We start from the raw sequence: 23511 nt of genomic DNA, 5'->3' as shown, positions 1-23511 counted from the left end.
CAGTGCGCCAGAAAACTCTGATCCCTGGACCTCAGGGAGCTTAGAGTCTACTAGAGGAACACAGATGCTATAGAAGAAGGTCAGAGGGAGATAAAACTACTCTGAGGGTCAGGGAATGACCTACAGGTACAAAAGGAGTTGGCCCCATAAAGAAGGTTGATGAAGAGACATCTAGGCTGCAAAGAATGCATATTCGAAAGTGAAATATTATAGCACATTGAAAGGACTGAAAGAAGTCCAAGAGTAGATAGAATGAACAGAAAGAATGACAAGAGATGAAGCAACAAATGAAGGCAGGAATCAGAATTTGGATGGTTTTGTAAATCATCATGCTGAAGAGGAAGCCTTTGGAGGGTTTTAAGCAAGAGCAATCCTATTCAAGTTGTAGAAGATCACTTTGGCTGATGCAGAGACAATGGGTTAGATAATGGTAAATGTGGAGGCAAGCAAAGCATTCAAGAGGCCCTCGGAGCAGTCCAGGTGAGAGACAACCGTGACCCAGACGAGGGTGGTGAGTGTGGAATTAAAGCCAAGTGCAAGAATTCAAGAGACATGAAGTATAGTTTAGAAAGTGACCGTGAGAGACTGAAGTGGAAGGGAAGGAGAGGGTGGGTTCACAAAGTCCTTGAGGTTCTGGCAGGGGAGAGCAAGTAGATGTGGTGCCATTTACAGACCATGCCATGAATGAGCTGGTGCCAGTTTTGCAGGCCAAGGTGGAGATGATGAATTCAGATCTGAACACGTTTGAATCCAGATACCTGTGAGCCCTTTAAGTGGACATGTTATATGGAGAGCTGCTGAGCTGTGGGCTACAGACAGTAAATGAGTCCTTAGAAGTGGATAAGATGGACAGAATCCTCTAGAAGATCAACATATAGTATTGAGTGGAGGAGAGAGGGGAGCTGGCAAATGTATCTGGAAAGCAGTGTTCAGAGCAGCGGGAGGAAAATCACAGATGTACGTCGTCAATGGAAGAATGTGTCAATGTAGGGAGTGTTCCATGTTGCAAAATGCTGTCAAAGGTAAAGCAGGGTAAGGACTGAGAAGTCCTTTGTGCTGAGCAATGGTCTAGGTTAGCATCAGTGACCTAGGCTAGTACAATTGCGGAAGTAAAGGGCTGATCATCCTTGGTTAAGGAGGCAGAGGACGGTCATGAGAAAATCAGGACAGCGAGGATAGCCATCTTTTAGATTTTTTTAAACATTTTATTTATTCATTTGAGACACAGAGATACAGAGAGAGAGAGCACGAGCAGGGGGAGAGGCAGGCTCCCCACTGAGCCAGGAGCCCTACGTGGGGCTCGATCCCAGGATCCCGGGATCACGACCCGAGCTGAAGGCAGATGTTCAACCACCTGAGCCACCCAGGCACCCCTCTTTTAAACATTTTTGATTGTGAGAAGATAAGAATTGGAGGGGGCTGACAGGTAGAAGAGAGGATTTTATGTTTAAGACAAGAGTGTGTGTAGTAGCACTGTCCAACAGAAATAATGCGAGTTATGTAATTTTAAAGTTTCTAGGAGTCATTTAAAAAAGTGAAAAGAAATGAGTAATTTTATTACTTTTTATTTAACTTATTATACCCCAAATATTATCATTTCACAAGTAATCAACACAATTAGTAGACATTTGATGTTCTTTTATTCACAGTGACCCTTTGAAATCTGGCATATATTTTGCACATTTCAAATTGCACTAGCCACATTTCAAGTGCTCAGTAACCACATTCGACTAGCGGCTGCTATATTGGTCTAGAGCACATTTCCATGCTGCTGAGAAGGAGCTAGCAAATAGGCAGGAATACGAATGAATAATGGGTGGAGTGGGCCTCCAGAGGGTAACGGGAATCTCTTCCATTACAATAAATGTGAAGGAGAAAAAGTTTGCATCTGGATATAAGCAGTGATGTACTGATAAAGGTTAACAAGTGGCTCTACAAAAAAAGAAAAAAGAAAAAGCCCTACCTTGTAGCATCTGCCAATTTCTCTAGTGTAAATCCTTCCGCTGTGGTCACCTTCAAGCTACTGATGTGACATCAGTGAACACAGAGCGGGGCGGAAACGTGCAGTCAGCTCTCATGCCAGGTGTGAACCACCAACGGACATGTGACTGGATGGCAGGTGTCTTTCTAATAGCTTCTATTTTCTCTTTAAGGTGGATGGTGGCTGGGAATAAGTAGGTCCTGTGTCTGAACAGGAGAGGAAAGACGCGGCCGAGAATTGGGGGAGGTTTGATGGAGTTATTACAGAAAACAGGCAATTGAGCTGACATGTTAGTTTCCCATCAGGAAACAGATGGGCGCTCATACTGGGTAATAAGGCAAAGCTTAATAATGGGTTTGTTAAACAAAAAAGAAGGTTTAGGAAAAGAAACCAGTAACCCATGACTAGCAACAATGGGGAGCCATGACTGCCTCCTGGCCCGAAGGAGAAGGAGAGGCTCCCAACACCCAGAAAGAAAGCCGGAGGGAGATGGCCACCTGCAGGAATGGTGGTCCATGGTGGATGGATCAGCTAACCTGAGCAACTGAGCAAGGAGGGAACCCATAGCTTCCATCTCTCCTCCAGGCTCCTGCTGGTGCCTTCCATTGGCCACACCCAACAACACACCAGGGTAAGGGAGGCTGGCAGGGGACAATATACAATGACACAAGCCTTATGGTTGGAGAGTGCTTTCTCACAGTGCTCAGTGGCCTTTAGGAAGGCAGAAGGCAGGCAGAAAGCTGGCTTCATCCTGGATTGGGGTTTGGTAAGACAAAAACAATGGGAAAAAAGTTAAACAAATAAAATGGCCACGTGAACACCGGCCATGTGGAAAGAGAGAAGAGGGGCAGGAGGAAAAGAAAAGCAGCCCTTCAAAATGCATGTTAACTCTGCTTGACAGGCCAGGAAACTGAGACTCAAAGCAGTAACGTGGCTTGCCCAAGACAACAGGTTTAGTGGTGGAGTCAGGAGACATGTCTGCCTAGCTTGAAAGCATTTTCCACCCTACTGTTGCATCCACAGGCAAAGAAACAGTTCATTTATGTATACAATTTATTTAAGTAAACTGTTTCTGGGGGGCAGGGGCATATTTTCACGTTCATTTAAGCTTTTAGTTGAAACTGAAGCATTATTAGAATTCTCTCCCTCTTTGGGCGCCTGGGTGGCTCAGTTGGTTAAGCGACTGCCTTCGGCTCAGGTCATGATCCTGGAGTCCCGGGATCAAGTCCCGCATCGGGCTCCCTGCTCAGTGGAGAGCCTGCTTCTGCCTCTCTCTCTGCCTGCCTCTCTGCCTACTTGTGCTTTCTGTGTGTCAAATAAATAAATAAAATCTTTAAAAAAAAAAAAAAAAATTCTCTCCCTCTAACATATAAATTCATATACACTAAAAAGCAAGGATGCCCTTCGAAATGAAAATTTCGGTATTTTCATTACAGAAGCTCATCCCAAATGTACAAACTAAGAGGTGAAGTGGGCTAAGATGAGAAAAGTAAAGGGTGTCTTTACCTTTTTTTTTTTTAAGATTTTTATTTATTTGAGAGAGAGCACGCGCACGCAGGCAGGGGGAGCAATTGGGGCAGAGGAAGAAGTGGGACTTGATCCCAGGACCCCGGGATCATGACCTGAGCCGAAGGAAGATGCTTAACTGACTGAGCCACCCAGGCGCCCCAGTGGTGTCTTCTCTGAAATGAAAGTGGAGTCAGGTTCTCAGGCATGCTCTGTTCCGAGGGTCTCACCTCTCTTGGCCCATTTATGAAACTTCCTCATTTATAAAATTTGGCCAATACCTGACAGGGAGTTGGGAGGATTCAGTGAGCCCAAGGATGCAAGGCTCCTAGTTCTCGTAAGTGCTCTGCTTTCAAAGCCAATTCCTTCCACCTGTTTGTCCTCCTCTGCTCCTTCTTCTTTCTTTCTCTCTTTCATTTCCCAGCATTATCACATTTTTCCGCCACTGTATTCCAGTCACTGAAGTTATCCGTAGTTGTCCTACAGCTTCCCAATCATGATCACCCCAGGGTTTTTTGTGTGTGTGTGTGTGTTTTGTTTTGTTTTGGTCACCTTTGGACCCCGGTGACCCCAGGTGACCATTTTGTGGAAACTGCGGCATTTTGGATCGTGGCTTTCTCCTCTTCTTCGAATAAACACTGAAAGCTTTCTTTCCCACTTATTCCAACTCTCGTTTGCCATCTGGTGCCTGGGTTGGCCGCATCTGTGTTTGCTTAATGACTTTAGGCGAAGGCCGAGTTTACATATGGGAAGAAGGAGAGGGCTTTGCTGATTTCTTCCATATGTTCATTTATTCGTATATTATGATTTTTGTAATCTCACCAGCAAAGATCCCTTCAGACAATCCTTACACTGTTCCCTGGGACCCGCTTCTTTGTGTGTTCAGCTGGGAGTTGCCTGAGAATATTTTTGCAGCGTCTGTTACCTTTAGTATAGCTCAGTGTGGCTTTTAGACAGGTACAAAATTAATGGTCGGGAGGTTCTTTTTGAATAGAGGAGGAAGCTTATTAGATCTGGGTGATTCTGTGGAGTGGGGAGACCTGGGTTCTAGACCTTTCTCTCCATCTGTGAATGGTGTGAACTTGGGCAAGCTTTGTGACTCTGGCCCTTGGTCTGCTCGTTAGGTATCAAAGGGCTTGGGCTAGGTGTGTTCCCACACCAGCAGGCCCCACAGCCTGCAGCTTTCCCTCGCCTCTTCCCTCCTCTTCCTCTGGTCCTGTGTTCCCGGCTTTTCTAGATTTCTACCTCAAGTGCCAATGTGTGCTTTCCCTCTCCCCATCTCCCGAGCAGAGGTGTGCGTGGTGGAAAAAAGCCAAGAAAGGCATCCCATCTCCTGCATAATGCAGGAATGGAAGAGGATGAGCTCTATTTGTTGTTTTGTAAGAAGTCATCTTGATTTCTTTTTCTATGGTATACTTGGGCCTCAGCTTAGTGTGATGGCTCACGAGCTCTGGAAAGACACAGACCTGGATTGGAAACCCACCTCTTCTCTTCCCAGCCTGCGGCCCTGAGTAGTTTTCTTCATTTTCCTAAGTGGTATCTTCCCTGTCTAAAACGGGACTACTCCCTGCCCTGCAGCGGTGCCGAATGGGTAAGTGATCACTAATCCTAGCATGGTGTTTTGCATAAAGCAAGTGCTCACAAACGTTGGTTACCTCTGTGCACAGTGGATTCAGTGCTGAAATGCCAGGATGCTGACAATGCCTCAGAGGAGGAAATGGACAACACTCACAGAAGATCGCAAAATCAGTGGATGCCAAACCTTGACCCAGAACCTGGGACTTCTGACTCCCAGGCTGCAGATCTTTCTCATGAGCTGAAGAGGGCTGGGGAAAAATAGGGGATTGGGTTGGATTCACTGCAGACCAGATGATGGCTAAGGAAGGAAGGTGGCCTAAGCCTTACTCAAGAGGGCTGGTCAGTGGAAGAGAGATTCTCGAGGGGACCAGGGATATGTATGGGGTGGTGGCGGGGGGGACTGGACCTCTTTTTGTCAATGTCCTCAAGTTGCTCTGAGAGGTTTTCTATCTCTTCCTCTCCTTCTCTCACCCTCTGTCCCACTCCCTCTCCTTCTGCCCTTAGTCCTTCGTGACTAGTCTCTGTGCCCAGGAGAGTGAAACCCAAAAGAACAAAAATTATTTGAATGTATGTTTTTGGATGTGGCTAGACAGACAGGTGAGGTTGTGTTTGATAGTTCAGGCAGGAAAGCTTTGTGAGTTTATTTGAAAACGCCAAATTAATCTGAGGCAATTGAGAAATAATCTGTCAGGTCGGAGGCAAGTAGAGAACAAGAAATTATCTTGTCCACAGCCTCCTCCTGTGGTCCTCTCTGCTCAGAAGCATGAGGAAGAGCAATGTGGGAAGGGTGAGCTACCTCTCAGTCCTTTTTGTGTCAGAGAGCAGTCAGAATCTGAGAGATGAGGGTTCTCTCTTGCTCCAGGGACTGTTTCAGGGTATGGAGAGGCAAGGGGGAGGGGCCTCGGCATTCCTGGGCCTCCACTGCCTCATGTCACGTATGATATATACGCATGTATAACATGGTGGGATGTGTGTGCATGCATGTAGCCTGTATGTTCTGGCTTAGCTGATATTAAAAGGATGTACAGGCATTAGCATGCATCCAGCAGAGGACAGAACCACATACAAGGAATGAAAACAACACCCGTGAGGAATGAGAAGGCCAGTGTGGTTGGAGCAGAGAGAGCGAGGAGAGCAAGTGTGGCTGAGAGAGGCACACCAGGGGACCTTGCAGTCTCCTTTCCTAGGGCACTGGGAGGCCGGAGGCGCCACCACCTGGCCGCCCTGCTGCATTCAGTCTGGCACGAGCCAGGTGCAGAGGTCCAGGGGGGAATCAGGGTGGCGCTGGTAAGTGAGGGAGATGCACACAGATGAGAGGTGTTCTGGAGGCTTGGGTGATGGATCTGATGGGGGTGTTAGGGAGAAAGAGTTGTCAGAAATACTCAGGAACTCTTAGATTTCTGGGCTTAGGCATCTGCCACCCCCCCCCATAGGATAGGTAGAGGCAGAGAGAGAACCGGTAGATACCAAGAGGTGTTTGCTTAGAGTCTGCTTCTCTAGATCTGACAGGGCTCCTTCTGGGTCACTGGGTAAAGGAGAAGCAGAGCCTCAGCCTGGCCTACTGTTCAGAGAACAACTGCTATAAGAAAAGAACATCAAGAGAAATAATGTTGCAAAATTCCTCCCAGACCTGGCCAAAGCTTACATCAGCCAGTCATGTGCGTTTTAAGCTCTATTATTCAGTTAAGAAATGAATTTGTCCTTGTAAGTGCTACAAGATCTGGCACTTAACACCTGCGATGTGAAGGCACTTTTTTTTAAATTTTCTTTTTAAAGTAGCAGAAGCTCTGGACAATCTGGGAGTTATAAATGTAACCTCTGGACAGCCAACACAGGGCCTGCGGCTCAGACCTTTCCACTGAGGCATCTCCCAGTTTCCTTAGGGTGGTGAGGGGGAGATGGAAGGACAGGAAAAATGCCTGTCAAGACAAAAGACCTGAGACCATCGGCAAAGGTAGGGCCCTTACACATCTTGGAGTAAAACTATGGCTGCCTGGAATCCTGTAAGCCTCTATCTGGGGCGGGGGGGGACTCCAGCTAGGAGTGAATGTGTATAAGATTTGGGCAGGGAATTCACCATTGAGGGAGGCAGTCAGCAGCTTTTTAAGGCTGGAATGCAAGGTGGGGGGGGGGGTCCTTTTAAATCAGAAACTGGAAGGAAACTTCCTCCACCTCCCCACACTCATCTCCATCAGGTTCCTACTAAGGAACCAGGTTTTACCTTCACCTTTGTGGGAAAGGTAGAGACAGAAATAAGAATCATCACCACACACGAAGCACTCACTAGTAACACTGGCTAACGTTCTTGGGCACCCTATGTGCTTGGCACCATGTCACAAGTGTACATGTCTTACCTCATCAGTATTTGTAGCAAGCCTGAGAGGTAAGTATTATTATGGACTCCAATTTACAGGAGAGGAAAAGAGAGGTGAACAGAGGATAAGTAACTTGCCCAAGATCACCCAGCTAATAAATGGTAGTAGGTTCAGGATTCAAACCCAGGCAGTAGAATCCATTTGCTTAAACTCAGTGGCTACCAAAGGGCAAGGTGGTGGGCACTGGGGGGGGAGGGGGGGGAGAGGCATGTGCATTGTCTCTAAAGAATTAGACTATAATAATAAAACTAGTTAAAAGATCCATCTCTTTTTTTATTATCATGTACATTAACAATATATGAGTTGTAAAATATCCCCTCTAGGGCAAACCTCTCCTACTCGATGTATCTCCCACCCCTCCTAAGCCACTGGTTTAACCACTCTAGAAGGCAGAAATTACAAGTCACATTTTGCAGATTTCTAATCCCATCCGAACAGTCTCGTTGCACTTTGTGCTGCTCCTTTAAGCCCTAACAAGTACACTGGTTATATGTGCCTGTATTTCTCTATTGTGTATCTCTGCCATTGGACCATCAACTCCATGAGGGTAGGGGCTGTGTCTACAGTTATTGCTGAAGTACCTGGCTTAACATGCTGGTGGTGTTTACTCAAAAAGGTATTTGCTGAATGAACAGATGGGTGAAGGAATGGTCAATCTAAAGTGCCACTTCCTCCATGAAGTCTTCCTTGAGGGAAGAAGAGCCTTGCTCTTCAGTGAGGAAGGTGGAACAGGTGTTATTTGCAGAAGCTGTCAAAATGAGCTGGTCTCTTCTGTCCAGAGTAGCCCTGGAAGTTCCCTGCCAGGTGTGAAGAGCATGGGTCCTGGTGTAGCTTTGAGCTGCAGGGCACCCCAACATTCCTTATGGAACCAGCATTCCCAGGAAGAAAAGACTCCCCTCTTAGCACTGATATTTGAGAGCTGTTTCCAGACTTGTTTAGGGCCAAAAACTACTCATACTAAGGCACAGATTTAGGATTATCTTTAGGACTGCACAATCCTTAAGATCTGGATGCAAAAGATTCCAGCGTGTTCCTTAGAGAATCTATTTTGGTTTTGGCACGTTTCTAAGTTGCTAGATAAATGTAACTCTACAAACATCTCTGTGACCTGGGATGTTGTTTTTATTTTGAAATGGGAACATGTTCGTTTACAAGTTCGTTGAAATGAAGATATATTTTGCTAAAGCACTATGTGGAGTCAGCATCCCTTCAGCAGGCCTCTTCAAGCCCATTTGTTAAACAAGACTGTAATCCTTTGTAAAACATTCTAGATGTCATGCTGTATCATGTCCTCTTTTTTTTTCCTTTAAAATATATTTTTGTTATTTTGCCCCTAAAAATAAAATGATGTATGTTCCAGGCAACCTTTCTGGGTGGTCCACTGTGAGAGAAGAGTTCCCAGGTCTCCTCTGCAAGGTGGGTCACGATGAGGTCAGTCCTCATGCTCAAGGCCAACATCCAGGAGGGAGGCTCGAGAATCGCTTGGTAAGGTGACACAGTGGCGGGGGGGGGGGGCGGTGCGGGGCTGGAGAGGGGGACCCAGGCGCTCTGGCATCATGGAATGCTTTAGAGTTTAACATGGAGTCTGGCAGAGAACTGGCAAAAACGAGGTCACATGGAAAGTTTCCTGAGCTCCCAAGTCTGCCATGATATATTTGAAAAGTTCCCTGGAGTTGAGGGAAGGGTCCCAAAGAGGAAAGTCCCCAGTGAACAGTGCCACCAGAAAGCTTGCCTATTTCTCTGACTCACTACCTGGAGTTTTCAACCTACAAGACAGTTTAATGAAGGCAGTAACTTGAGATGAATGCTTACACATTTGTTAAGTCTGGCAAGAAAGGATTAGTGGAATAGTCCGTATACTACAAGGCATGTTTATTATATCAACTACCTCTAAGACGGGGAAGCCGAGAGCAGGGTCCCAAGGGAGTGGGACGGGGGTGGGGGGTGGGGGGGAGGAAGAGAAGTGTGGATAGAGGGAGCTGGAGGCCAGAAAGTTCTCTACAGCCGTTCAAATCTTAAGGAGTGGGAGACAACTAGATCCCGGGTAGAGTGGGCTTTAGAAGTATTTTTTCCTTTTGCCCAATGATCATCCTATCCTTTTCCCCTGTCCCGCTTCCACCCTCCCTCTCTCCTTTCCATCTTCCCTCCCCTCCTTTCATATGTGTTTATTGAACATCTACCATGTGCCAATTACTATTTTAGGCTCTGGCAGTCTCTAGTGAACAAAATCAGCATGGTCCCCACCCTTGGGAAGCTCAGAGCCTTGTAAGGGAGAGGGACATAAACAAATATTCTGCCAAATATCTGTAATCACACATTACAATAAGTGCTATGAGGCAGGAGGACAAGGGGCTATACCATGTTGTGTGAGGAACATTAGCTTAGACGGCGGGGGTGGGGGGTGTCAGGGGATCCTTCTCTCTGGAATTGGCATTTAAGGTCACAGCTGAAGGAAGAGGAAGACCTAGGTCATGAAAAATTTGTGTATGTGTGGGGAGGGGCAGCATTACAGCCAAGGGAATAAAAGAAATAACAACAACAATAACGATGATAAAGACAATAGGTAAGACTTACTGAATAGTTACTATGTGCCAGTCACTACTCTAAACATCTAATAACTATTTATTCATTTAACCCTCACAACAACCCTGCCAGGCAATTTACCATTACTGTCCCCATTTTCCAGATAAGGAAAATAAGGCCCAGAGAAGTGAAGGAGCCTGCCCATCACGTAGCGAGAGAGGGTAGAGAAACCTAGATAAAACTCAGGTAATCTGTCTCTAGGAAAGGAACTGGTGAACGAAGGGAATGAAGGAAAAGACAGCGAGGCTGAGCTGTAGCAACTGTAGGGGTGGAGGGAGAGGGTGCAGCCAGCCACTCAGAGACCATCTGTTCTGGAATTTTTCCTAAATTTGATGGTGGAAACCCACTGCAGGGGCCTTAGGGGGTAAGACTGACCTTTTCCCCCGGGCCCTCTCCAGTCACAGTGGGGACGCAGCCCGGAGGTGCCCAGCTGGGGGAACAGGGCAGGAGTCCAGGTGGGAGTAATGGGTTTGCGTCAAGTACCCGGTTACGTAACTAACCAACCAGCTGAGCTTCTCAGTGCTTTCCTGCCCTGCCCTCTCTTAACCCTGTCCCCACCGCTCTCTCTGTCCCTGCCCCCCTCAGCAGCAGGCGGAGGACCCCCTGGTAAGACCCCGCTCCGGCTCCGTCTGCCAAGCTGCAGACTCTGGCATTTGGTCACCTTCTCCTCGGCACCCGTCCTGCCTCCCCGACTCAGGAGCCTTCTCTCCCTCGCCTGTGTGCCTGCCGGGAGGGAGCAGCTGCCGGTATCTAGAACCCAGCTGTTCTCCCAACTTCTCGCAAGTGTTTTTTAGCGTCAATGCTTCTAATTAGTTAAAATAGGAAGGGGGGGCTGGTAAACAGAGGAGCAAAAGAGAGACCTAATTTTAGCTGTAGCCAAAAGGACTTTCCCTCAAATACACTGTGATCTCAAAATACTTCGCTAAGCGCATATGGACACGGTGGGGAGAGGATTTGAAGAGCTACAGAAGGAACACTCAAAGCCAAACAGGACAGCCCATGCCTTCCCGGAAAGCAGGACTGGATCAGAAAGGAAGGCAATGCAAACAGACCGAATCCTTACCCTGTGCCAGGCACTGTGTGAGCGCTTCGTGTGCATCAACTCAGCAGTGCGTTTCCTCTCGCCAGCCAGAGGATGCTGCAGGGGCTAGGATCACCCTCATCTTACAGAAGCGGGAACTGAGGCTCTGTGGGGCTGAAGGTGTTTTGTCCAAGATGACACAGCTAACCAGAGAGCCAGAATTTCAACGTGGGTCTCCCTGACTTTAAAGTGCCTAGCGAGAGGAAGATGGGGTCTCCAAATGAGCACACATGGAGGGACCTGGGTGGACAGCTTTAACAGAGATGCAGGGCAGAGCATCAGGACAAAAATCCAGAGGATGCCGGCTCTCAGGACACTTAGTGGCATTACTGTAGAAACTGGCACGGATCACTCAGGGCCTCGACCTTCTCCACTCCTGAACCCCCTTCCAGCCCTCACAAGATGTCAAGAACAATTTACAGGTAGATAAATCATTTGGTGAATGCCCTCCACCTTTCACTAGGGCAAAAAAAAAAACAACCCACAAAAAAACCAAAAAAAAAAACCTCCACTGCTTTCTGCAATTAAAGAAGATGCTATTTGGCAAAAGACTCTGAACTGGTTAGCCCCTCCCCAGCCCGCCTTCCTAAGGTTGTGGTGGAATCTGGGCTCCTTCAGAAAACGGGCCACCTGGTAGGACTCATCACGTCAACTTCCTTCATCTCAGTTCAAGCTTAAAAGGCCTCTTCACTGGGAAGCTCCCCAGTGAGGTTTTCCACGCACATCTGGAGACTTTCCACAATAGGCCTTTGAAGCGGCCTGAAGCATTCCGGGAAGCCGGGCTCACTGGGCTGAGGTTTAAAGAGCAGAAGCCCACATTTATTTTTCTTTCCCGCCTTCTTTGACAAAACTCCCCCCAGCGGTTTGTGGGCCCTCTCAGAGCGGCCCTGATTTTCAGCTTATTACTTTTAGGGCCAAAGTCTTAAAAACAAGAAAGCACATTCTGAGGAAGCACTGAAACCATAAAGATCTGTTTCTGTGTTTGGCTCCTCAGTCAGACTCTGAGTCGTGCCTTAGTCATTATTGTCGCAGAAAGAAAATGAACTCTGGACCAAGACAGACTTGCTCCATCACTCAGCATGGGTGACATTTTGTCAAGTCACTCAGACTTTCGGATGGGTGAAGGGAGTTAATAGTCCCTGCCTTGTGTGCAGTGCTAATGGTTATGTGACCATTAGGGTGGGGTGAGAAAATCACTTCACCCATTGTCCTCCCCGGACTTTATCAGGCCCATGCTGTTCCCCCAGCCAGGATGGCCCTCACTTACATCGGCTGCCCCTACTCATTCTCTACAACTCAACTCAGGTGATGCTTTCCTCTTCTGGAAATGTTTTACCTTCCTCTTACCAGGCCAGTTCCGGCATGTGGCTTCTTCTTATTTTTTTTAATTTAAATTCAGTTAGCCAAGGTATCATTAGTTTTTGGTGTAGTGTTCAATGATTCATTAGTTCAGTATAACACTTAGTGCTCATCACATCACGTGCCCTCAATACCCATCACCCAGTTACCCCATCCCGCCATGGTACGTGGCTTCTATCCTCAACACCTCCCTATCCTCTAATCCACAGTCTGTGGTTTTTTCCATTTTCAGTGTCTGCCCATCATGCCCCCTACCACCACTGGAACAACTGTAGACACACGGTGTTTTCTTGTTCATTGTTGTATCTCCTTACTGAGCACAGTGCCTGGTACACTGATGTGCTCAGTGAATATTAACTGATTAATTTACTTAACATATTTATTAAGCACCTACTCTGAGCAGGGTACTTATTCTAGCTACTGAAGATACAGCAGTGCATAAAAGAGACACAGCCTCTGCTTTTCCATAACTTTACATCCTGGTATGGAAAATCAGGAAATATGTTAAGGAGGGCGCCTGGGTGGCTCAGTTGGTTAAGTGTCTGCCTTCAGCTCAGGTCATGATTCTGGAATCCTGGGATCAAGTCCCATATCGGGCTCCTGGCTCAGCGGGGAGCCTGCTTCTCCCTCTGACCCTCCCCCCTCTCATGCTCTCTCTCTCTCAAATATATAAATAAAAAACCTTAAAAAAAAAGGAAATAGATTGAGGAGATAGATAGTTGGCCCTTGAACGCTGAAGGGGTTAGAGGCGCCAACCCCCTACACAGTTGAAAATCTGCATATAACCTTTGACTCCCCCAAAACTTAACTACTAATAGCCTACTGTTGACTGAAAGCCTTACTGATAACATACAGTCATTTTATACATATTTTGTATATGCATTATATACTGTGTTCTTACAATAATAGAAGAAAATGTTAAGAAAATCATAAAGAGAAAATCCATTTCCATTACTATACTGTATTCATTCAAAAAAATCCACACAGAAGTGGACCTGCCCAGTTAAAACCTATGTTGTTCAAGGGTCGACTGTACGAAAGATTTCTGGTGATAGCTCCAACATGTAAAAACATTAGAAGTCCTTACTCCCTTCCGTCCAACAAGAAAAAAGCTAAAAAACTGAAAATCACTGATCTTTCTTGGATCAACTGGAGAACTGAGGTTGCAGGACAAGCCACCACCCCGAAATCTGGAGAGACAAGAGAATCCAGATAGTGACAGTTGAGATCTTCTTATCTAGAGCAGAAGCCACTGGAACAACAAACTGGTAGGGGCAATTCAGTGATAATTTTGAAGTGCTAGGGATGAGCATGAGACTGAGAAACTTAGGGGCTGCAGTCCTGGTGGGAGGCTCACACTGGCATGGGTTTTACTGCCAAGAACCCACAGGTTCTCGCTGTCAAGAGGCAAGAATGTTCCCCTCTTGACTCCAGCAGGGGGAGAAAAAGACTAAACACTGTGAAGTATGCCAGAGTCTAGTATACTCTAGCTTTCCTGTCTCACTGAGGAGGGAGGAAAACAGGCAAGAAACATTAGTGAAGGTCACAGTCCAGGGACAAAGGCTCACTAAAAGGTAAGATTTAATTAAAAGATCATAGAGTGCTTTCCCTTCCCCACACCTTAAAACTACACCAACAGGGCTCCAGTATAATACATTATAGCAAAAAGAACTACAAGGCACAGCCTCTATCTTAGGAGAAGCTCCTCGGGAAGCTCAAAAACTGAGGGGCAGTTTAAGACTAAAGTAAGCAGAAGCAGCCAAGAAAAAGAAGCAAGAAGAAAAGAAATAATAAAAAGATAAAAAAAATATAAAAAGCAGAAATCAATTAAATTGAATACTGGAAAACAATAGAGAAAAGGAATGAAACCAAAAGCTGGTTCTTTAAAAAGACCAGTAAAACTGATAAACTTTTAGCCAGGCTAACCAAGATAAAAAGAGAGAAGGCACAAATTACTAATATCAGAAATTAAAGAGAGGTCATTGTTACTGATCTTATAGACATTAATCAGATAATATAAGAATCTGTAAAAGTCATCAACAGCAAATCAAATCCAACTACAAACAGAAAGAAGAACACATCACAGCTAAGTGGGATTTATTCTAGGTATGCAAGGATGGTTCGACATTCAAAAATCAATAATGTAATTCACCACATCCACAAATCAAAGAATACAAATCATATAATCCTATTAACAGATGCAGAAAAAGTATTTGATAAAAATGCACACCTTAAAGTTCATTCTTTGCACTATAATATTCAACGGGTTTTTTTTAAAAGATTTTATTTATTTATTTGCCAGAGAGAGAGATAGCAAGAGCAGGGGGAGCAGCAGGCAGAGGGAGAAACCGGCTCCCCGCTGAGCAGGGAGCCCGACATGGGACTCAATCCCAGGACCCTGGGATCATGACCTGAGCCGAAGGCAGATGCTTAACTGACTGAGCCACCCAGGTGCCCCAACAGTTTTAACAAATGTACAAGGTCACATATTTACAATGACAGTATCATGATAGTTTCACACCCCACCCTACCCCCAAAAATCCCTGTGCCTCACCTATTAAATCCTCCCCCCACTCTCCCCAAGCCTTTGGCAACATCTGATCTTTTTGCTGCCCCAATGATTTTGCCTTTTCCAGAATGCCACATAAGTGGAATCATGCAATATGTAACCTATAATGGAATGTGCTGTGTATGTGACAAGTAATCCAACTGTATTATGAATGTATGAAACAATTTCACTGAAGGTTGTGGGAGATAAAGGTGCTGACCTAAGGAACTTTGGAAATGAGAAGAATTTGTAAAACTGAAGGCAAAAGAGACTGTACATCAGCACTGTACTCCAGGTGATAAAGCTGTAGCGCACAGGGGTATGGGTTAACAATTCTGGTATTTCTATGGTTATATCCTGGAATTGGACAATTACAATTAAGGAAATGTAGGGTTGATGGTAGGAGCCAGGTCTCTCACTATTTGAGTGGGAACTTATAGATAAGCAAGAGAGGGAGGCTAGGATGATCCATGTGGTAAGAGATTATAGTTGGAGATAAAGTAAACTAATGGTTAGCTTCATGTAGGCAGAGATAATTGCATATATACATATTTATAGATATGGGTATACACACAGATTAGTACACACACAGGTATTGGCAGGGAGGGTCTGGAAGCAACAACAGCTCAGTAGCAATGAGCACACTTAGTGCCCAGATCTTGGTTTCTGTGATGATTCTCCAATAAAAAGAATCAGGGCTCCTTGGAGAAGTGGCTGATTCTAGTACTGGGGCAGGAAATAGACAAAATGAGCTTGGAGGATCTTGTAGTGTCAGAAAGGAAGGAATTAATAAAAAAGAACACGCACAGGGCACCTGGGTGGCTCAGTCGTTAAGCGTCTGCCTTCGGCTCAGATCATGATCCCAGGGTCCTGGGATTGAGCCCCGCATCAGGCTCCCTGCTCTGTGGGAAGCCTGCTTCTCCCTCTCCCACTCCCCCTGCCTGTGTCCCCTCTCTAGCTGTCTCTCTCTCTGTCAAATAAATAAAATCATAAAAAAAAAAAAAAAAGAACACACACAGTTAGTGGTCATTTCAGAGAGATAAAGGATCCAACTGAGGAGTTCCAATGGCCAAAACCAAAAAAACTGAAGAATAGAATAAAGTAGTACTGGATTATAACCCCAAATATCACATAAATATCTATGAGTTCACACTGTTCTAAAGAAATTGAATGAACAAATGAATGAATGAATGAATGAATGAGAGAGAAATGTCCCATGCAGAAGAATTCCAAATTTATGTAGATATTCCACCCTTGAGGAAGTGCAGCATAACTTCCTTATGTGTGGGCTGCACATAGTGACTTCTTCCAAAGAGTATAGGGAAAGAGAAAAAACAAAGTAATTTTACAGTGGAAAAAGTTGGCAAACATTATCTCAGCTAGATGATCAAAGTTAATACTAACAGTGATAAGTCATGTTGATAGTATGTATCTTGATATAATGTGATGAGAATGGCACTTTGTCTCTGTGGTCTTCTTCCCCAAAAACCTTAACTCTGGTCGAATCATAAGAAAAATATCAGACAAATTCCAACTGAGGAGCATTCTACACAATATCTGACCAGTGCTCCTCAAAATAGTCAAGGTCATCAAAAACCAGAGAAGCCTAAGGAGACATGATGACTGAATGTAATGTGATATTCTGGATGAGATTCTGGAAAAGAAAAAGGCCATTAGTTAAAAACTTAGAAAATCTGAATAAAGTAGGAACATTAGCTAATAATGTACCGCTACTCGCTCACTCATCAAAACATACCTAAGATGGTAACAATAAGGGAAAGATGTCAATGTTAGGGGAAACTGGGATGGGGCTTATAAAAACTATAGTTCCACAATTTTTCTGTAAATAAAAAAAAAACTGTTCTAAAAAATAAAGCTTGTTAAAATAATATATATGCATGTACATATATACACATACATTTATTATGTCAGGTGGTTCTATGTCCTAGAAGGAAAAGACAAGTTGGGCGAGGACGATGGAGGATGAGTGGGGCAGGCAGTCTCTCTGATAAAATGATATCTGCTAAAGGGATATCAGAGCAGAGATGGGAAGGGAATGAGGTTGGGAACCGTGTAAATATCTAGGGAAAGAGAACTGCATGCAGAGGGAACCAGAAGTGTGAAAGCCCTGAGGTTGGGGGTGTGTTCAGTTTGCACAAAGAAAAGAAAGAAGCCAGAGTCGGTGGAGTGGCCTGGGCCAGGAACAGGAGAGCAGGTGATGGAGTCAGAAAGGGGGTGGGCGCCGGACCAGGCGAGTCTTATAAGCCAGAGGAAGCAGGAAGCAAGTGAATCAGTAAATGAGATGAATGAAAACTCTTCATCTTGAAATTTATTCTAGGTACTCCAGCCTTTTTTTTTTAAATTTAAATGGTCATCATAATACACCTCCCCGCACTCCCCCCGCCCCGAGAGCACACACAAATATTCTATCATAACAATGCCAAAATTTCTTAGCCTGCATTTATTCTGACAAAGCCCTCTAGTCCTGTAGAAGCTGTCTAAGGCAGGCCATCTCCTCTCTGAAACAAAATCTCAGACGGTTTCTAGGCAGGCAAAGTGAATTGAAGGCTTGAGGCCAACTTTTCACATAATTCAATTTAAAAGAAACTTCCATATGCCTGAAATCTTTAGATAACGGAAAGAAAAGTGGATTTTCCTCTCTTCGTTATTAAAGTAATTGGCTCAAACTCTCATTTCATTTTGTACTTGTAGGCACAACCCAGAGTCTGTAATTAGTTTCAAACCACCAAAGTAGAAACAGAATAAAACCTCAACTAACTGAAGGACCTTTTTTTCCTTGACATACTTGGCTTTTAATGGCTACAAGCAAAAGGCACTAATCCAAAAAGTAAGCTTATGACTGTGACTTGTTTAAAAAACAAAATAACTTGCAAAGTATTTCTTGGGTGAGTCCAATATGAGATCCTTACCAGCCACCTCCTCTATCGCTACTCCTAGTCCCGCGTCAGGAGAGACAGTATCCTGGATGAGGGCAAAAACCCCACTGGTCAGAGGACAGCCCACCAGGCTCATCACTTTCGTGCCAAGGCAGGCACCAGAATTCTCACCAATAAGATGAAATAAAAAACACCTTTCTGTGAACTTGCCCTTAACCAGAAATGTACATAAAGTCATTCTAACCACATGAGCATGGGAGTAAAACGTGGCTCTCTCCGTAGTGGGGACTCCATCTCGGAATACCTTGATCTATTTATAAGTAATTGGTACCACACTCAATCACTGGACACGTCTTTGGGGAGTTAACCCCTCTGAACCTCAAATTTTCCACCTGTAGAATGATAATAATGGTATCTGCCTGCGAAGCCCTCATCAAGGTTAAGTGAAATAATGTCCCTAAACCCCTAGAACAGTGAATGTCTAGTTTGTTTGTTTTTAAAGATTTTATTTATTTATTTGACAGAGAGAGAGAGAGAGAGGCGGGGAGAGGGAGCAGCAGGCTTCCCAAGCAAGCAGGGAGCCCAATGCAGGGCTCGATCCCGGGAAGCTGTGATCACGACCTGAGCTGAAGGCAGACGCTTAACTGACTGAGCCACCCAGGCACCCAAGTGTCTAGCTTATAAGTGATGTTGTGTGTTGCTTTCTTTTTTTTTTTTTTTTTTAAGATTTATTTATTTATTTTAGAGAGACAGACGGGGTGGGGGGATGAGAGAGAGGGAGAGAGAAACTTAAGCAGGCTCCCTGCTGAGCACGGAGCCCACATGGCTTCGATCTCACGACCCTGAGATCACGCCCTGAGCGGAAAACACGAGGTCAGACACTTAACTGACTGCGCCACCCAGGTGCCCTTGTGTGTTGCTTTCTTTTATAAACATACTTCTGTAGCCTGTATTTGTACCTGACATGGATCTGGCAAATAGCTATCTCCTGATAAATGGTGAATACATATCTGTGTGAATGAACTGTCTCACCAGTGATACTTTCTGTAACGTCATGAAGTCAGAAATGATACTTTCTGTAGTGATACTTACTATGGGGCCAATAATCAGTCATTTATTGAGCACTTCCTGCTGGTCAGCGGCTGTGATCCACACTCACACACATCACTTCACTGAGTTCTCGCAATCGCCTAAGAAGGTAGGCCTTCCCTCAGCTCCACTTTACACACGGAGGGCTGAAATGAGCAATCTTCTAGGATGGCCCAGCTAGCAAGTAGCACAACTGGATTTTGAGCCCACATCCTTCTGATTGCAGAGGCCATGCTCTTAACTGCTAGGGCACCCTGTGCAGTTATTTTAGAGCATATTTAAAATACAAAAGGCACTTTTGACTTCTTTTGTTAAGAAAGACTTCTTATGAGGCTTCCTGTTGCTCCCCAGAACAGCCTCACAGTTGGACTGACGGCTATCAGAATCAAGGGAGACTGGTCGAGCTACCAGGCACTGGCCTTGAGAAGGTGGCTGAACAAGTCATTGAGTCCTGTTCTGAGGAGCCAGCAACATCAAGCTGGTGGGGATGCCAGGCATGCACGGGAGGAAGATCCTGGCTGCTGGGCTGCAGGGTCATCTGGAGTAAAAGAAGTAAAAATGCCCCAAGGGCAAAGGAAATTATTCCAAGAAAGGGAGCTGGAGGAGTGGTCCTGGGTGCCAGTCCTACAGTGGCAGGAAGCTAAAACCAAGGGCATGGGGAGTGGCCAGGAGCCCGGAGGCCAGGGGTGAGGGTCTGGGGTTGGGATGCAGTGAAAGGTTCTAGACAGGCTGTGGGAGATACCAGGCTGTGGCAAGCCTTCTGACTTCCAACAGTTCCCAGGGATTTGCTGGGCTTGTTCCTCTGGGATGTTTCCATTTCCGTGTCTTCTCTCTGGTTCTTTCCCATGATGCCCCAGTAGGAGCTTCTCCTTTCTAATCCTGCCCCATGTTCAAGGCCCCCTCGCACTGGACCATCTCCAGGAAACTGTCCACGCACCCCACGCCCCTGGTCCATTCTCCTGTCCCACCTTTCCAGATTCATACGCACCTACAATCTGGACTAAAGAACTTTCGAATGCTTGCCATTGTTCCAATATTTTGATTTTTTTCACCCCACTTAGATTGTAATCCCTTCTCGAGTAACAGCTAAGATTGTTTTCTTTAATGTCCGTTTCAGCATAAAACAAATGTTCTAAAAGCTCCTAGTAACTTTTACTCTGAGGGTTCCCAAATGGAGTGTAAAAATTCCTGAGAGCTCAGGGGTGCCTGGCTGGCTCTGTCAGTTAAGTATCCAACTCTTGATCTCGGCTCAGGTCTTGATCCCACAGTCATGAGTTCGAGTCCCACACTGGGCTCCACACTGGGCATGGAGCCTACTTAAAAATAACAATAATAATAGTAATAAATTCCTGGGAGCTCAGAGGTCGGGAGTGGTTTCTTCTTTTAAATGAAGACAGTAATACCAACCTCAAAGAGTTGTGTGATGGATTGAGATAATGGGTATAAGTCTGCTGTTGAAAAGATAATCTGGCAGAAGAGAAGGAAAAGGCAGTTGGAACTGATAGGAGCCTAAGGCAGAAGGAAAAGGAATTCTATGGGGGAATGCGAAGAATTGCTAGTGAAACTGAAGAAGTCAGTGTCTCCCGTGTGTCAGGCACGGTGCTAGGCGCTTCATCTATATGATGTACAGGACGCTGGTGAAGAGCACCTGTCCTGGACCCAGGCTACTGGGTTCCAATCCCAGTTCCATCTGCTACCAGCTGTGTGAGCTGTTAAGTTATTTAAAATGCCTACGGTGTATTTCTTCAACTTTAAATTGGGATAATTTAAAGCAGGAGTTGGCAATTTTTTTTTCTGCAAAGGGCCAGATAGTAAATATTTCAGGGTTTCTGGGACACACAGCTTCTGTTACAATGACTCAACCCCGCAGTTGTAGCATGAAAGCAGCCATAGACTCTATGTGAGCAAATGGGCGTGACTGTCTTCCAATAAAACATTATTTGCAAAAAAGGGCAGTGGGCAAGAATCGGCCCACAGGGAGTGGTTTGCCAACCTCTAATACAGAATCTCCCTCATGAGGTCCAGAGGACTGAAGAGCTAATAAAGCTTATGCTCTTAGAACAGCACCCTGCACACAGTAACCACTCCACAAAGGTTAGCTGTTATTATTATAATGAACCTGTGCAATAGGTGTTGGAATGCCCTCTTCCAGGGAAGAAAACCAAAGTTCAGAAATGACTGAATAACTTCTCCAAGACCTGGCATCTTCTATGAGTGGCAGAGTCAGACTCAGAGCACAGACTTGTGGGACTCTAAAGTCTATAGTTGTCCACTGCGACTTTTGTCAACTTCAAGGATCTTATCAGAACCGAGACCTTATTTCATAGACCCAAAGGGAAACTTGCTCTAGGCCTGTATGTGCAAGTGTTTTGGGACTTGACTCAGACACGGGACACACACTGAAATCAGGCCTGAGATCCAGATGGGTATTGTCGGAAAAGTCCCCAATTTACTTCCTTTCAATCCTGATTCCAGTCAGTGGAGAACAGGTGTGGAATCCGTGTTCACTACCCTCTTGGGCGGTTACACAGTCTCAGCCCTCCCTGGCCTCGGCGTCGGTTTCCTATGACACCGGTGGATCAGCTGCCTTTGGGGAGCCCTAATTAAGTGCACAAATAGGGCAGCCTTCCCAAATCCCACATTAGTTCTGCTTTGGAATGCCAGAACTTTTCGACCATGGAAAAAGGCTTCATGCCCTGACTCTTAACAAACCCAGCAAGTTCAAATGCATTTCTGGGGTGGGGGGTTGGGGGTCAAGAATCCCAAGCTGTTATGTGAGAAGGCAAGGAAAGAAAGGGCTTTTCTTGAAAGGGGGAAACAAAGGGCATGCAGAAATGTCACCAAAATGCCCTGCAAACTCTCTAGCTTGCCCCAAGTTGTTCTTTTGTCTGAAAGCCTTGAAACTGTGATTTATGTAACTCTTTCCTCAGGTCAATGATTGGCTTCTTAAGCCCGAGACTATGGAGCCAGTGACAGCAAAGATTTTTTTCCATATATCAAATACATGGAATAAAAAGAAAAAAAGAATCCCCGTTAAATGACACAGACTTGGTGCATTTCAAAACTAGCCACCTTTCAGTTTTATCACTATTTTTCTCTCCTCTTCTTCTCCTTCCTCCTTCCACCCTAAAGCCAAGTCTATACCACCCAGTCTATTCTAGGGAAAGCCTCGCTGGTTCTGTAGCTGAGAAGACACTGTAATGATGGGTTTTGTGCATGTGGATTTAACAGCAATCAGCTGTCTGCTTTATGTTTAATTCCACATCTTCTGGAGTAAAAACCATTTACGCTGCAATCCCCCAAAGGCACTGTATGCTGTCTCCTTCCAGAGTTCAGTGGACCACTGTGTTGATATATTTTCCCTCATCAAAGGATGGAAAGTGGCTTGGCCTTCAACTTGACTTTCCTCTAAGACAATGCAGTGGTAGAAGCCACTGGGCTGGGAGTCACACAGATCCATCCACCACTAAGTCTTTGAAGCCTAGAATCTAAGTGGATCTTCCGGGCTCCAGGCTGACAGATGCAGCCCTTCCACTGGCCGCCATAGGCTTTTCTGCCCAGGGAAACGACAGCCTTTGTGGGGCTTGCTGTCTCAGGAGAGATGAAGGGAACTTTAATTAGGGTGGCCATAGTTTTATTATTATCCCAATAAAATTCACCTTTGAGTCCTAACACTTTTTTTTTTTTTAAAGATTTTCTTTATTTCAGAGAGAGAGAGGATGACAGAGAGAGCACGAGAGGAGGGAGGGTCAGAGAGAGAAGCAGACTCCCTGCTGAGCAGGGAGCCCGATGGGGACTCGATCCCGGGACCCCAGGATCATGACCTGAGCCGAAGGCAGACGCTTAACCAACTGAGCCACGCACGCACCCGAGTCCTAACACTTTTAATGATCGATTATTAATAATTATACCAGGACATAAGACATAGGCTGGGTCTGTACGGGATGTATTATGAGACTGACGTGCTGCCCACTGCGCCAAGAGGGCCGCTTACGGGATGTATTAGCGCCTTTCCTCAGGGGCTGTCAATGGTTGGGCGGTTTGGGGAAGTAATTGTCACCAGGCCCTGTTCTCTCTAGAGTCACAGGAAATGGGGAGGTTTCAAACTTTTTTTTTCTGCAAACTTTTTTTTCCATGCCCTTATTTTGTGTTGCCTCTTCTGACAGACTGCACCAGAATTCCGACTTCACAAAAGTGAAAATGAACCTAGAAAATACTGAAGCATACAATACCAACTGTATGCTGCATGGAACCTTTCTGATACTGGGGACTAGGGGAAAAGGCTCCTTCCCACAGGCAGGAAGGGCTGTCTTCCTGTAAGGCCGAGCTCGGGAGCTCCCAAATTTTGGACCAGGAAGATAACCAAACCTTCTGGAAACCAGCTTTTTATTTTGCCACATAAGGACCTTAAAAATAAAATGTTTAAAAAAAAAAACCCAACCCCTCAACATTTACTTGGACCATTATGCCATAATGAATAGGAGATCTGATTAAAAAAAAAAAAAGTTACTGTG

The 23511-nt window shown here is 45.4% G+C and overlaps 1 protein-coding gene and 1 long non-coding RNA gene across 20 annotated transcripts in view; one reads left to right on the top strand and one right to left on the bottom strand.

Annotated features, from left to right (window-relative positions):
* FGGY (FGGY carbohydrate kinase domain containing) overlaps nt 1-23511 on the bottom strand; it is a 387087-nt gene that overhangs the window by 18546 nt on the left and 345030 nt on the right. The window lies entirely within an intron of this gene.
* LOC145721279 (uncharacterized) lies at nt 6827-23474 on the top strand. Of its 2 annotated transcripts, none has more exons than XR_014144886.1 (3): nt 6827-7019; nt 8801-8925; nt 23164-23474. It is a non-coding gene; the product is annotated as an uncharacterized LOC145721279 (long non-coding RNA). The 2 variants fall into 2 exon arrangements; XR_014144887.1 differs by lacking the exon at nt 23164-23474 and adding an exon at nt 9643-9833.

Source organism: Leptonychotes weddellii, chromosome 4 (assembly GCF_054177405.1).
Source record: "Leptonychotes weddellii isolate Sample4059 chromosome 4, ASM5417740v2, whole genome shotgun sequence".
NCBI lineage: Eukaryota > Metazoa > Chordata > Mammalia > Carnivora > Phocidae > Leptonychotes > Leptonychotes weddellii.
This window is presented reverse-complemented; position numbering and strand designations above follow the sequence as displayed.